General features: G+C 41.0%; 1 long non-coding RNA gene and 1 pseudogene across 1 annotated transcript; both read left to right on the forward strand.

Annotated features, from left to right (window-relative positions):
• Positions 1 to 4,560: 4,560 nt before the first annotated feature.
• LOC107818523 (uncharacterized) lies at positions 4,561 to 5,963 on the forward strand. The gene is made up of 2 exons (XR_012710149.1): positions 4,561 to 5,008; positions 5,767 to 5,963. It is a non-coding gene; the product is annotated as an uncharacterized LOC107818523 (long non-coding RNA).
• An 8,422-nt stretch (positions 5,964 to 14,385) lies between these two features.
• LOC107810928 (ethylene-responsive transcription factor 5-like) lies at positions 14,386 to 15,537 on the forward strand (annotated as a pseudogene).
• Positions 15,538 to 15,579: the final 42 nt, after the last annotated feature.

The raw sequence follows: 15,579 nt of genomic DNA on the forward strand, positions 1-15,579 counted from the left end.
TCGCAAGTGTCACCAGTGCCAGATTCATGGTGACTTGATTCACTCGCCTCCTTCGGAGTTGCATCCCATGTCCTCTCCTTGGCCTTTCGTTGCTTGGGGAATGGATGTTATTGGGCCGATCGAGCCAAAGGCTTCAAATGGGCATAGATTCATTTTGGTTGTGATTGATTACTTCACCAAGTGGGTGGAAGTCGTCACTTTCAAAGCAGTCACCAATAAAGCAGTGGTAGACTTTGCTCACTCCAACATCATTTGTCGATTTGGTATCCCAAAGACCATTATCACTGACAATGCAGCCAATCTAAATACTCATTTGATGAAGGAGGTATGGGAACAATTTAAAATCATGCATCGCCATTCTACCCCTTACCGGCCAAAAGCCAATGGAGCAGTTGAAGCAGCAAACAAGAACATCAAGAAGATTCTTAGGAAGATGATCCAAGGTTCCAGGCAATGGCATGAAAAGTTGCCTTTTGCTCTTCTGGGATACTGTACGACTGTTCGCACATCTGTTGGCGCAACTCCGTATTTGCTTGTATACGGAACTAAAGTTGTAATACCCGCTGAAGTCGAAATTCCCTCTCTACGAATTATTGTGAAATCAGAGATTGAAGATACTGAGTGGGTCAAGACCCGATTAGAACAACTGATGTTGATCGATGAAAAATGGCTAGCAGCAGTGTGTTTCGGCCAGTTATACCAACAAAGAATGGCACGCGCTTACAATAAGAAAGTGCGTCCAAGGCAGTTTGAGGTAGGCCAACTGATTTTGAAACGCATCCTTCCACACCAGGTAGAAGCTAAAGGAAAGTTCGCCCCGAACTGGAAAGGACCCTACATAATCAAGAAAGTGTTACCAAAAGGGGCCTTGCACTTGGTAGATGAAGAAGGACGGGTACCAGACATGACTATTAACGCAGATGCAGTCAAAAGATATTATGTCTGATATATACCCATTGTAGAATTTTCACGCATTGATTTTCTCAAATTGAAGTGGCGAAGGCTATCATTCGCTCGCTATTCCAAATAGGTGTCACCCTTTTTGTTAATCCTTTTGAGCCGTATTTGTCTTCCTTGTTTCTTACTTCTTGGAACTTGTAAAAAAAAAACTCTAAAAAATTGAACTACGTCCGACCTGATTTCGAAAGGATACCTAGGCAGCCTTACCCTGGGTTCAGTCCCATCAGAACAAAAAATCCATATTCCCAATACTCCAAAACTGGGGCAGAAGTTTGTTTTATTTCACGATTTTTTTTCTCTCTGTAAAAATGATTCCAAAAGTTGTAATTCAGTTCAAGGTTCATTTCGCCTTTTTACCTTTCAAGAACTTCTGATCGATGTTTTTTAAGAATGATTGAAGTCCCCATGCCAAAGACGTTGGGAAACCTCCCTCATACAGTATCATAGTAAAAAAAAGAAAAAAAAGAAGAAAAAAGAAAAAAAAAAGAAAAAAAAAGAAATGAGAGAGTCTTATCAGTGAAAAACCGTACGAGCACTATAAGGTGATAGTGAACAGAGAAATGAGAGAGTCTTATTGGTGAAAACTCAGATGGGCACCATAAGGTGATGGTTAGTAAAGAAATGAGAGAGGTTAGTTAGCGAAAACCTGCAATGGGCGCTACTAGCCGAATAAGGGTCTTTGATTCTTCGGCATGAGCACAACCAAGACAAATTCAAGATGAACATTTGCGGCGGATTTTGAGAATTAGACAGCTCAGACAAATCAGGCATCCAGTCCAAAATGCATGTCATGATTCATTAAAGTCGGCACATACCTCCGGATAAGTCTCCCTATTCCTTTCCCCGAAAGGGACACCTTTTGTTTAAGCACAGTTCTTTTTCGCTTCTAATTATTATTCTGTTTTTACCCATAATTTTTCTTTGAGTCCCCTTCGGTCTAATCCTGCATCAAAATCGAAGCAAAGAAAGGGCTGTAAAACTGGCTACAGCTTCCCCGTAATGTCGAGCACAATTTGGGGCATATATGGCATTGACGAAGGCACGAATCCATCTCTGATCTTATCCGATAAGACAAACAAAGTGTCTAAAAAAAAGATCTGAAAAGGTCGCCTAAGCAGGACCTGCTTTATGAGAAAAGTTGATGAGCACTACGGACACAAACTTATACTAGGTGCAAAACAACTGAGCTTGATTTTAAAGGAAAATCGTCTTGCCTTAGAGACAAGGGTAGCGGTACCATGAACATCTGGGTATGAAACAGTTGGGGGCAGCATTGTAAAGGCAAGGTCTCTAGAAAATGATGCAGAGGCAGAGCATCTCGGTACCACGCTGACTGAATCGATTTTTCGACAGCAGTGGTCGTGAATCAAGCTACTCAGGGCATCAAGGCCACAAACCAACCACCACTTTGAAAACTCATAAATTTTTCTTCGCTTGAAGCAGGAACAAAGCGGTGTAGAATATCAATCCAAAATGAACGAATGTCACCAAACGTAAGCTCCTTAAAATCTCCATTTTTCTTTTATTTTCAGCATGCATCACTATTGGTCACACCTCCCATTTTCGTAGCTTAACTCAGGTAGAACCTTTTTCGCCTAAGGGGATCCAGCTCATAGTTCCGGGTAGAAGTACTCTTCGCTCAGGTTGATTTTACGTAGCTCAACCCAGGTAGAACCTTTTTCCCCAAGGGGGATCCAGCTCATAGTTCCGGGTAGAAGTACTCTTCGCTCAGGTTGTTTTACGTAGCTCAACCCAGGTAGAACCTTTTCGCCTAGGGGGATCCAGCTCATAGTTCCGGGTAGAAGTACTCTTCGCTCAGGTTGTTTTACATTAGCTTAACCCAGGTAGAACCTTTTCGCCTAGGGGGATCCAGCTCATAGTTCCGGGTAGAAGTACTCTTCGCTCAGGTTGTTTTACGTAGCTCAACCCAGGTAGAACCTTTTTCGCCTAGGGGGATCCAGCTCATAGTTCCGGGTAGAAGTACTCTTCGCTCAGGTTGTTTTATGTAGCTTAACCCAGGTAGAACCTTTTCGCCTAGGGGGATCCAGCTCATAGTTCCGGGTAGAAGTACTCTTCGCTCAGGTTGTTTTACATTAGCTTAACCCAGGTAGAACCTTTTCGCCTAGGGGGATCCAACTCATAGTTTCCGGGTAGAAGTACTCTTCGCTCAGGGTATTTTACATAGTTTAACTCAGGTAGAACCGTTTCGCCTAGAGGGATTCAACACTTTATCAATAATACATGGTGCTAACATCCGATTCTATTTCCTTCCAGTAAGAGAGGGTACCAGCCCCTGATTACGTTTCCTTTCAGTAGTACAGGGTACCGATCCCTGGTTAAACTATCATTCGTTACCAATTTTTATCTCTTTTAGCTAGTTTATACTACTATTTCTGTTTGCCTTTTCAATAAATTAGATAATTTACAGATTTGTCTAATAACTCACAAAATTTTCCTAGTGCCAGACTGGGGCAGAAAAATTTTGTTCGTTTTTGTTTGTCTTTGATGGCTTTGCAGGCTCTGCCATATAGCTCAAGTGATGATTAAAGCTTGCAGTTTCAGTTTTCTCATCAGAAGAAAGAAATCCTTCGATCACAAGATAGTCGGAGTTTAGCTTTGATAATGTATCAGCAGCCCAGCTTATCGAGATTCATCTTCTCAAATTTTGATCCAGAAAGCAAGCCATCAAGATTGAGTCATAATCTTTTCTTCAAAGAGCATCAAGATCCAATTTACGGTCAACACATGCGAGCAAGTCTAGAATCAAGATTTGACTTCAGAAGACACATGGATAGGAATTTTGTATAGAAATTTGTACTCTTAGTTTGCAGACATATATAATGCCCTTCTCTTTTTCTTTTGATGTAAGAAGCGAGTAACCGCAACACCAACAGCGACAACAACAGCAGCAACAATCTTAACTCTAGTGTCCGGTAGTCCCAGCTACCAAATTTTTCCAGAACTACACTGACTTGATTCCTTTATAGCCAAGGATATGTAGGCAACCTCGGAAGCAAGGTTCGGTCACCTTTTTTCAAAAATTGCTTCCATTGGAATGATATGTGAGCAAAAATTAGCTATGGCATTCACTTTTCTTTGCACGAAAACTCTTCACGTTCTCGAGCAAAGAGGGGCAACTGTAAATGCCTAATTTTTTCCTATATATATATATATATATATATATATATATATATATATATATATATATATATGTGTGTGTGTGTGTGTGTGTGTGTGTGTGTGTGTGTGTGTGTGTGTGTGTGTGTGTGTGTGTGTGTATTTGTTCTTATTTGTGTATGTATAGGTTTTAAGAGTTGAGTAATTGTTTGATAAATGGGGTAGGGATTGGGCTAGTGTAATTTAATTAAAATTGTGCCAAAATTGGCCCAAAATTTGAGCCCAAAGAGCCCAAATCCGGTCCAAAATGGGGCTGCCAAGAAGAGCTTAAAACGACGTAGTTTGGTCTTGAAACTACGTCGTTTTGGTTAAGTAACAAGATTCAATCTCATCCACCCATCTTGATTTAATCCAACGGTCCTAGTTTGATCTTCATCCTAGGTATTTAAAGCCCAAAATCCCCAAAAATTTGCCCCATTTCCCCCTTATTTCCTCTCTCTTCTTTCCCTCTCCTTCTTCTCTCTTCTCTCTCTCTTCACTCTCTCTACACCACCCCATCTCCGCCCACCGCCGCCGGCCGGAAATCGTCGCCGGCGGCGGACCACCTCCAAACACCTCCAAATTCACACCATGTAATCTCCACAACTTCCTTTTCCATATCTCCAAACCAAATCCTTCAAAAATCCCTCAAACTCCTTGAATCTTAGATCTTGGAAACTTTCCCGTCACCTTTTTGCCCAAATCCTTGAAGCTCCAACCACTACCACCCCATAATACCTACATCAATGGATAGAGCTCCTCAAGACCTAGCTACTGATGCCAATTTCACCCTGAAAATCCAGCGACCAAAATTCGGCCAAATTCCGGCGACCTCCCCGAACACCCTCTTTTGGCATACCACCATTTTTTCGGCCACTTGAATTGTAAAATGGTAAAAATCCTATTCTTTTTCATGGCTGATTTTTTATTTTTATTTTTAATTTTCAGATTTTATTTTGGTCTATTATTAATTATTTTAGCATTAGTTTTTGAAGTTTGAAATGTTCAATTTTCTGTTTTTGCACTTGTTGAAGTAGTAAAATAGTTTTGTATTAATAAAAGTGAGGTAGTGCAGAATACTTAAGAGTATATGGTACTTGTTTGGTTGTTTATTTACTGCTTCAAGACTCTTTGAGTACAATACTCAAAAGTCAAATTGTTTGGTAAGAAAATGTAGACTTTTGGACAGTGTTTGAATAAAAGTCTGTCTTTGAATAGTGGAGAACGAATTTTGTTTGAAATACTTGACAAGATTTGAACCAGAAAGTCTGGCCTTTTGAATTTAAGAGCAGATTTTGTAGAAGATCTGTCAAAAAAATTGATTTTTAATTTTTTAAAATAGCTGGTTGTTTTGATATATAAGGGGGACTCAATCACACTTCCAGGGAGAGGGAATAATTGCTTTGAACATACAAAAACATAAAAAAAATCAGCAGTTGAACACATGAAAAGTGAGCTGAAATGGTAAGTTTTGGGAGTGAATCTTAGAGTGCAAACTTTTAGAAGTCCTCTTTAGAGTTCGTTTCTGGGTTTCCTCTCTAAGTTTTCGGGTTGTTTTAACACGGATTTGCTGCTGGTTTTGCTGCTGTTTTGCTGCTGTTTTTATGCTGCTTTAGTTGTTGAACTACTGTTTATTCTTTTGCTATCCAGGTAATCCTTTAAGACTCGTAACGTACGTATTTTCAGCAATGGGAACAACTTGAACATACTGCACCATTTAAATGTGTTTGATATGATGAATAATTTGACAACAAAAGAGCTTGTATGTTATTGTTATGTATCAAGCATGTGATAATGTGAATATAGTCCTTCATAATACTTGAATATTGAATTGCAAGTTTTTTGAATGTGATATCTAACTATGCCATGAATGACTTTAGATGTATAACACATAACATGCGTTCGTTTTAGTTGCTGAAATTTCACTGCCAACATATGCTTCTAGGAATGTTATGATAATTTTTTTTTAATCTGGCCATTTTTCCAGATTTGCAAAAGTGGCTATTTTTGTAAAGTGTGCGTTTATACAATTGTGACTATGTAGTTAATGGTCATAAATGCAAACTAAGTAAAGGACCAAGATTGTATCAACTTTGGGCCTTTTTGAACCAAAAAATAAAAGTTGGCCCATTTACTTTTAAACATCAAAATTACCCCCTTTTCTTCTATATAGCATTGGGCCAATAAAAATCCATTTCTTGGCCCATTTTAATAATAAATTCCAGCAGCCCAAGAGCTCTTTACAAGCTGGCTCATTTTTTTTAACAAGTTGGCTCATTTCTTTTAAAATAGATTAAGTTGGTCCAACTTTTATTTGCTTAATTTTCCCAACTATAAAGCTAGAAAAATAGTCATAATATCAGATTTTTTTACTATTTTTAATTAACTCATTTCCTTTTTAAACGCTAGGCAATTAGTAGGCGCGCTTTAACTCACGAAATCACTTGTGTAGCGTGATGTTTGAATATTCGATAAATTAATTTAATAATCTCATACCATGCCCATTAATTTTAGTTAATTCTTAATTTAGTATATTTTTTTTTGTTAAGATCGCAAATTCGCTTGCGTAGCGCGATAGTTGATTTTTTATTTTATTTTCAAAACAAATCTCTTCAAATGTAGTAATTTTTCCAGACGTAAATAACATGCTAACAATCGTTTGTCATGACTGCGGATTCGCTTGCGTAGCGCCGTTATGACTAAATAATAAATTTCGTCGATTATGCACTCGCTTGCGTAGTGTGGTTATGACATCTTCTTATTAAAAAATATTCTTTAAGTTTTCTAATAATCAAGAGATAAAAGTGGATAGGTAAAAATATGAAAAATAATATAAATCACAGTTTATCCAAAATTAATTTAAGCCAAATGTAGTCAATAAAGCGACTGTGCTAGAACCACGGGACTCGGGGAATGCCTTACACCTTCTCCTCGGTCAACAGAATTCCTTATCCGGACTTTGTTTTCGCAGACCAATAATAAAAGAGTCAAACATTCCTTTGACTAGGGATTCAAATAAAAGGTGACTTGGAACACCAACAAATCAATTCCAAGTGGCAACTCTGAATAACAAAAATAATCCCTATTTCAAAACTGTCACTTTAATTGGAAAAACTCTTTAACCCACAAATTCGTAGCATAACACGTTACATTTTTTACATATCTTTTGGAGGGGTAAAAAAGGGGTGTGACAGTGTCGAACCCCAGCGGATTCTCCGTGGAGTGGAACTTTGCTCGTAAGTGCTTCTCCCACATGGCTGTTTGTCGTTTCTTTTTGGCGATGTGATCGTTCTCCTCTTTTCTCTTTTTTTTCGTAGCCGAAAGGGACCCTCCTTCGATAGTCACCGACATTCGTGACTGGGTGAGTTAGATTTTGCCTCATACGGTGGGGATTCGTGAGTGGTCATAGTTTAATGAGAGGTTTGGGCGCAGACCTGCGCCAGTGAGTCATTTTGCTTTGATCTTAGTAATTTTGACCCTTGTATCGTCCTTTCTTTCCTTGCCTTTTTACTTGTCTTTCTTTGTTGGTAGGTCGAAGGGCTTCGAGGAGGGCGAGGGATCCTACTCCTGCTTTTCGCCAGTCAAGTTCTTCGACCGGTCCTATACTTTCCGTGGCTGCAAGCGAGCCTGCTCAGACCGCTGTTACCCCTTGGACCCCGGCCTCGCATGGGCCTAGCCGCCAAACTGCTGCCCTGTTAGCGGAGGTTCCGGCTTCTACAGTGTTTCATTTGGTGGACGAGTCACACCAGGGCGAAGACGAAGAGGCTCCGCTGAAAAGGTGAAGGATAAAGGTTGATGGAAGAGCGATCGAGGATGAGGAGCCTGTGGGGGTGAACCCGAGTTGACCAAGGCCAAGCCGGGGGGTGGTACGACTTTGGATGCAGAGATCATGCCTCATTCGGATGTAGAGATCACCTCTATGGAAGAAGGGGAGCGACCAGAGGCGGCTGTGATCATTTCGAGGAGTGACCCGTCAATGTCAGGGCAGGCCAACGTTCCCTCTTCGGCTGAGGAGAGGGCAAAAAAACTGGTCGTAGATGACTACGAATTCGGCTCTGATGTAGATCCTGAGGAGGTGAGAATAGATGGATCCTCTCACTCGATCGTAATCCCTTTGGACTGCGACTTGTTCGAGGATAGGGTGAGCATGGTCCCTTCCATTGCCTGACTTTGCTCTATCGCCGAGAACATAACTCTTGAGGCACTCAAGGATTCCAACATGTCACTAGGTATATCTGGGATGGCTCTGAGGGTGAGTTTCCTTCCTTATTATTTCTGCATTTCGCGTCCTTTTCCTCTTTCTATCTTTACTGATTTTTGGCTCTTTCTTTATCTTTTTCCTCTCCCTTCTTTTTTTAGACTTTAATTTTGGAGATCGAGAGCGCCCGTCGGGAGGAAAAGCAGAAGGTTGTTTTTCAGAAAATGGTTTCGAAGTACCTCCGGTATCGTGATAAGTACCGCGAGATACGTGTGTGGTTCAGAGCATGCAGCAACCTCCAATCTCTTAGGGAGGAGTTGGACCAGAATGACGAGGAGCTTGTGCGAACTATTGACAGATGCAGTGAGCTCGAGGGGTTGCTTTGGGACAAAGATGATGATCTCGAAGTGAGAAAGGGGGTCATGATCGAGTGCATCGATCTTCAAGCGCAGGTGGCATCTCTGCGAGCCGAGCTTGAGAAAAGCTCAATTAGAGTTGTTGTCTTGAGTGGTGAGTTAACTGAGAAAGCGGTAGAGTTGGAGGGGACCAAGGAGGCCCGGGTAGCGGAATTGGCAAAGGAAGCGGCATTAGAGGACTCTATCCACGTCCTCAGGTTTGAACGTGCAACTGATGCGAATTGGTGGGCTTGAGAAAGAGGTCTCGATCCTAAGTGAGCAAGTTGTTGTTCTTGAGGCTGAGAAGGCACGGTTGTTGGCTCGACCTTCTTCCTCTCATGTTTCCGCTCCCCGGTGTTCCTCGTGATTTATACGAGATTTGGATCCATGATATATATAGGAACTTGATGATGGAGGGGAAGGTTCCTGAGGCCGACTTCGAAGATGCTCGTGATAAAGCACGTGATGCTAGGCTTGCTTGTGGTAATGACCACGCTACGCCGAGGACCGGCGATGATGAAGAAGACTTGGAAGGCTTGCATCTGATGCTTGGTATGATGATGAGTATGTTGAGGGCGCGGGTGATAGCGGAGATGGTGCTGCTGGACCGGGCAGTGAATGTGGCGATGGCGCAGGCAGAGATGATGTAGTGTTGATACATATGTGCTTAGTTTTTGTTCTTTTTTTTTGGTGGGGGCGTCTTTCTGGACCTTTGTAAGATATTTTATTTTTGGAATGGAATGACTATGACTTTTTGCTGTATGTTCTTGGCCCTTTTTGCCTTTCTTCGAATGTTTTTCTTTGTAAAAGCTCTTGACTCTTAGTTCATTCGAACGAGGTCGAATGCTAGTTGATTCGAATAAGGTCGAATGTTAATCAATTCGAACGAAGTCAAATTTTAATCAATTCGAAAGAGGTCGAATGTGAGTCCATTCTAGCAAGGTCAAATATTGATTCTTAGTTAATTCGAACAAAGTCGATGTTAATTAATTCGAACGAGGTTGAATGTGAGTCGATTAGAGCGAGGTTGAATGTTGACTCTTAGTTTATTCGAACGAGGTCGAATGCTAATCAATTCAAACAAGGTCATATGTGAGTCTATTCGAGCGAGGTCGAATATTGACTCTTAGTTAATTCGAATGAGGTTGAATGTTAATCAATTCAGGTCAAATGTGAGTCGATTCAAGCGAGGTCGAATGTTGACTTTTAGTTGATCAAATGAGGTCGAATGTTAATTCGAACGAAGTCGAATGCTAGTTGATTCGAACAAGGTCGAATGTTAATCAATTCGAACGAAGTCGAATGTTAGTTCATTCGAATGAGGTCGAATGTTAATCAGCTCGAACGAGGTGAATGTGAGTCGATTCGAGCGAGGTCAAATGTTGACTCTTAGTTTGGCGTAATGTATAAACTTGGTAGAGAAATGAGAAACTCATGTGTTTGTGTATTTTGCTTTGTTTATACATTCATTGGAGAAGTTTACATGTTCTTGCTCTGTTCATGCATACATTGGAGAAGTCTCAGTCTATCTAGTCCCTTCATTGGTCGATCTGGAAAAGTAGTTGAGAGGTCGAGCGATGAACTTATACTTTAACTTCGAAACGCTCTCTTCGTAGCCTCGTTAAAAACCTCCCCAAGAAAACCCAATTGTGACAAAACTCGGGTGAGGGAAAAAGAGTACGACTCGGGAGACGTCCATCCTTAGAAGTTGAAGTATTTGAGGTGGGCGACGTTCAGTTTATTTGTTAGTAGTTTTCCCTCCATTGTTTCTAGCAGGAATGACCTTTTGCTTACCACCGCCGTAATTTTGTATGGGCCGTCCCAATTAGTTCCTATTTTGCCTTCATGTGGGTCCTTGCTTGCTTGTGTTTTGGCTTTGAGTACATAGTCCCCGACTTTGAGTGGCCTGACCTTGGATTTTTTGTTGTAGTAATGTTCTGCCTGTTGTTTTTGAGCTACCATTCTTATGTAGGCCATGTCTCTCCGCTCTTCGGCTTCGTCGAGGTCTTGCCTTCTGTTTTCAATCGTTGCTTGGCCCGCTCTCATTTGAATACTTTAGACTTGGTTCACCGACTTTGACCGGTATTACTGCATCAGTCCCATAGACTAGTGAATATGGTGTTTCTCCTGTGCTTGTTTTCAGCGTCGTGCGGTATGCCCATAGCACTTTCGGTAGCAATTCCGGCCACAGTCCCTTGGCATTCTCGAGCTTCTTTTTCATGATGTTCAATATTATTTTGTTGGAGGACTCCGCCTGACCATTGCCCGCAGGATGATATGACGTGGAGAGTATTCTTTTGATGTGCCATTTTTCAAAGAACTTGGTGGCCTTTTTCCCAGTGAACTGGGGTTCGTTGTCACAACTGATCTCTTTGGGGATGCCGAAGCGGCATATGATGTTTCTCCATATGAATGTGATTACTTCTTGCTCACGTATTTGGGCGAATGCACCTGCTTCTACCCACTTGGAGAAATAGTCAGTTAACACTAAAAGAAATCGTACACTACCTCGTTCCATTGGGAGGGGTCCGACGATGTCCAGTCCCCATTTGATGAAAGGCCACGCAAGGTGACTGAGTGGAGGTGTTCGCCCGCTTGGTGAATCATGATGGCGTATTTTTGGCATTGCTCGCACCTTCTGACAAAATTGGCGACCTCCTATTTAACCGTGGGCCAATAGTAGCATGCTCGTACGAGGCATCTGACGAGAGCTCGATTGCCGATGTGAGCTCCGCAGTGGCCTTCGTGTACTTCTTCGAGGACGCGCAACGTTTGATTCAGTCCTAAGCACTTTGCTGGGGGACTGCCAAACGTTCTTTTGTACAAGTCGTTATTGACGATGTTGTACCTGGCTGCTTGCATTCTAAGCTTCTTGGCTTCTTTTTTATCGAGTAGGAGCACTCCGTCCTGCAAGTATGAAATAATACGATTGCGCCAATCCCAAGTCATTGTTCGTACCTCGATCTGATCTATTGATGAATGGAGGAGAGTGACCACGTCTCCCTCTCCGGTTATACTTTTGGTGGCCATTGTCAGTTTAGCGAGGCCATCCGCTTCGATGTTCTGTGCTTGGGGTATTTGATTGAGCTAGCATTCGTCGAACTCGGGTAATAGTTTACAAAATTTTGGCCTTGTGTTTCTGTAGCCGTTGCTCCTTAATTTGGAAAGTCCCTATAACTTGGTTGACGACGAGTTGCGAGTCGCATCGAAGATTACTAACCATGCTCCGTACGTGAGTGCCAACTTTAACCCTATAATCACGGCCTCATACTCATCCTCATTGTTAGTCATATCAGGGCATCGTATGGACTGGCAAACTATCTCGCATGTTGGGACCTCGAGCGTGAGTCCTAATCCAGATCCTGATGCGTTAGAAGAGCCATCGGTATACAGAATCCATTGGTCGTGTATTTTGACGGAAGTACTGGCAGTTTCCCTTTCGACTTCGGGCATTATCTTCGCACTAAAGTCAGCGACGAAGTCGGCAAGAACTTGTGACTTTATCGCCGTTCGCGGATGATAGGTTATATCGTGCTTGCTCAGCTCTATGGCCCATTTGGCCAACCTGCCTGATAATTCGGGTTTGTGCAGGATACTCCTTAACGGAAAAGTTGTGACCACCGAGATGGGGTGGCACTGGAAATAAGGTATAAGCTTTCGTGAAGCTACGACCAAGGCCAGAGCTAGCTTCTCGAGGCGGGGGTACCTTATTTCAGCATCGACCAAAGTTTTGCTAATTAATAGATCGGAGATTGGGTACCTTTATTTTCTCGTACTAGGTCTGCACTTACTGCGACATCGGACACGATCAGGTAGACGGGGAGGCACTCTTCGGGTTCTGCCTTCGCAAGCAACGGTGGCGAAGACATGTAAGCCTTTAGTTTTCTTAAGGCGTCGATGCACTCGGAATTCCATTGGAGTCCATTATCCTTTTTAAGTACACCGAAAAATTTGTGGTACCTATCGGAGGACCGCGAGATGAATCTCAATAGAGCAGCTATCCGTCCAGTCAGCTTTTGCACTTGTTTCTTGCTGGTTAAATTCTCTGGGATTCCTTCTATGGCCTTGATTTGGTCAGGGTTGACCTCGATACCTCGCTGCGATACTAAGAAGCCGAGGAATTTTCTAGAGGTTACGCCGAAGGCGCATTTTTCTAGGTTCAATTTCATGCCGTGTCGTCTGAGTATGTCGAAGGCCTCTCTCAAGTGGTCGATATGGTCTTCCTTCTTTTTTGACTTGACCAATATAACATTGATGTATACTTTCATGGTCTTGCCGAGTTGTTCTTTGAACATTTTGGTCACTAGCCTTTAAACATTTTGGTCACAAGCCCCGAGTACTGCGCATTCTATGTCAGATTTGTGCAAACAAGGAAATACGGGATTTTTCAAGGTTTTGTGCATTTTTATAGATCTAGAAGAAACTAAAATTTTAACTAGAAGGTCCCCACAGACAGCGCCAAATTGTTTGACCAAAAAGTGTTAAACCTTTTTGTTAAATTAATTAAATAAAATGATAATGAGCAAATTCTAGTTAAATATAATAAATCCTAGATCCGAGATTAATAGACGTCAATAATGTAAAACCGCATTCATGACTATTAAATACCAAGGGGGTGTTTAATGATATTGTTACGAATGAATGAGGGAATAAAGACAAGTAATAAATATGATAAATGGTAATAAATGTAAATAAAGAGAATGATTCATCCAAATATTCAATGAGGTGGATGATTCTCTCTTTGACAATGATGTAAGGCAATCAAACGTGGGAATATAGAAAGCTTTCTCGGATTTGATGTGAGAAAACTTGGGACCAACAACAAATCGAATCTTTTGTAAAGACAATGTTTGTAGTTACTTGAGAGTCAACTTTTTCTACAGAGAGCTTATAATATAGAATATTACCTATCCCTCCCTTCTCCCTCTATTCCTACTTATATGAGACATTTCCCCCACCTAACTGAAAGTACAAGTGCAGAAAATATTCTTTTAAAATATCTTATTACTAAACTAGCCGTTTGGGCCGGTTTGAGTGCTCGACCTCGACCTTAACTGCTCAGCTCACCAATATGTTATTCCTTAAGTGTGACTTCAGTCTAATCAGCTCTTAGTTACCCTCTCTTAGACAAGATTATTCTGATCAGATTTTGACCCATACTCTGTGAGCATAGGCTAAACATATTTTACGGTGTTGCATCTATCGTTTAACACAATAAAAAAAAATAACAAATATATAGACTTTCAATAATTATGTGGCAATAGGAAAAAACCCGAGAAAATATAGAAGCACGCTGGAAATTGTACTCATGGTTGAAGACATGAGACTCATCCATCACCGAAAAAGATAGGTAACAAAATGACACGATAGCACATATCAGCATTTGTTCCAATCAGCAATCTTTAAATATATTTTAAATTATAACGTATTCTATCCGTTTTAATTTATATTACACGATTTTTTTATTAGTTCATTTAAAAATAATAATATTTTAACTATAAATTTTTATTTATTTTTAATCATAAACTTTTATAACCTCATAAATATTACTCCCCGTTCCAATTTACGTGAATCTGTTTGACTGGATAATTTAGATAATTTTTTTTTAAATTTCATACTGAGACAAGTTACGTCACATAAACATAAAATTAAATACAAGTAGCACTAAGGTTATGGATTAGGCCACAGGATCCTTCGTTTTTCCACCCCTGAAGGCTCCTTTGAACCCTCTTCTCATCTCAATGGAGTCTCAAATTTATGACCTTTATAACAATCCTCCACACTCTCTTTTTCCACTCAACTCAATATTCTCCAACTTTGAATTCTTTCAAGAATTTGAACATTATAACTGAAATGAGATTCTCCAACTCTTTCCTCATTTTATCAGAAGATGAAAAATGGCCTCAGCACAAGAGAATTGCACACTTGATTTGATAAGATAGCATCTTCTTGATGATGTTGCTTTTATGGAATATTACTGCTCCGAAACCGAAAGTACCACCCTTTATCCCCAAAGCTCCTCCTCTTATGAATATCTTGACCAGAGTTTCTCTTTTGAACCAACTCTCGACTATGGCAACACATCACAAAGTTGCAGTCTTGAAATCTCAAGCTTCTTTGACAATTCAGAAACAGAGCTTGGGACAAAGCCAAACGTATCAGCTGCTCGTATTAGTTCAATTTCTCAGAAGCAAAGCTTCAAAGAACGCAAGCCTTCTTTGAACATTGCATTACAGAGGAGTTAGGCAACGGCCATGGGGCAAGTTCGCAGCAGAAATTCGTGACCCGAACCGAAAGGAGACTCGGGTTTGGCTAGGAACCTTTGACACTGCCTATGACAGGGCGGCGTTTAAGCTTAGAGGCAGCAAAGCAATAGTGAATTTCCCTCTCGAAGTTGCAAACATTAAGCAACAAGATGACGAGATTCAGTCATTGGGGAACTCAAGCAGGAAAAGGGTGAGAGGAACAGAGAAGGAGGAGCAACTAGTTATCAACAAGGAAATGAAAATAGAAGAAGAAAGAGTCCCGACGGCTCCGTTAACGCCGTCAAGTTGGTCGGCGATTTGGGACAGTGGAGATGGGAAGGGTATATTTGAGGTGCCGCTGCTTTCCCCATTGTCTCCACATATGGCTTATTCTCAGCTTGTTATTATATAATCGAAAGGACACCGGACTGGTATAATAGAAGATGTGTAGAAGAGGGGTGGGTGTCTTTGAGTCTTGAATTCTTTTCAATTTCATTGATTAAGAGTTATTTCTTGTAAATATGCAATCATTCAAAAAAATTGTTCACTTCATCTATTCAATTTATAAAATGGAATTCTGAAACATATGATCAATTAGATTGTCTCTGGCAACCTAACTGCTGCT

This window comes from Nicotiana tabacum, chromosome 6 (genome assembly GCF_000715075.1).
Source record: "Nicotiana tabacum cultivar K326 chromosome 6, ASM71507v2, whole genome shotgun sequence".
NCBI lineage: Eukaryota > Viridiplantae > Streptophyta > Magnoliopsida > Solanales > Solanaceae > Nicotiana > Nicotiana tabacum.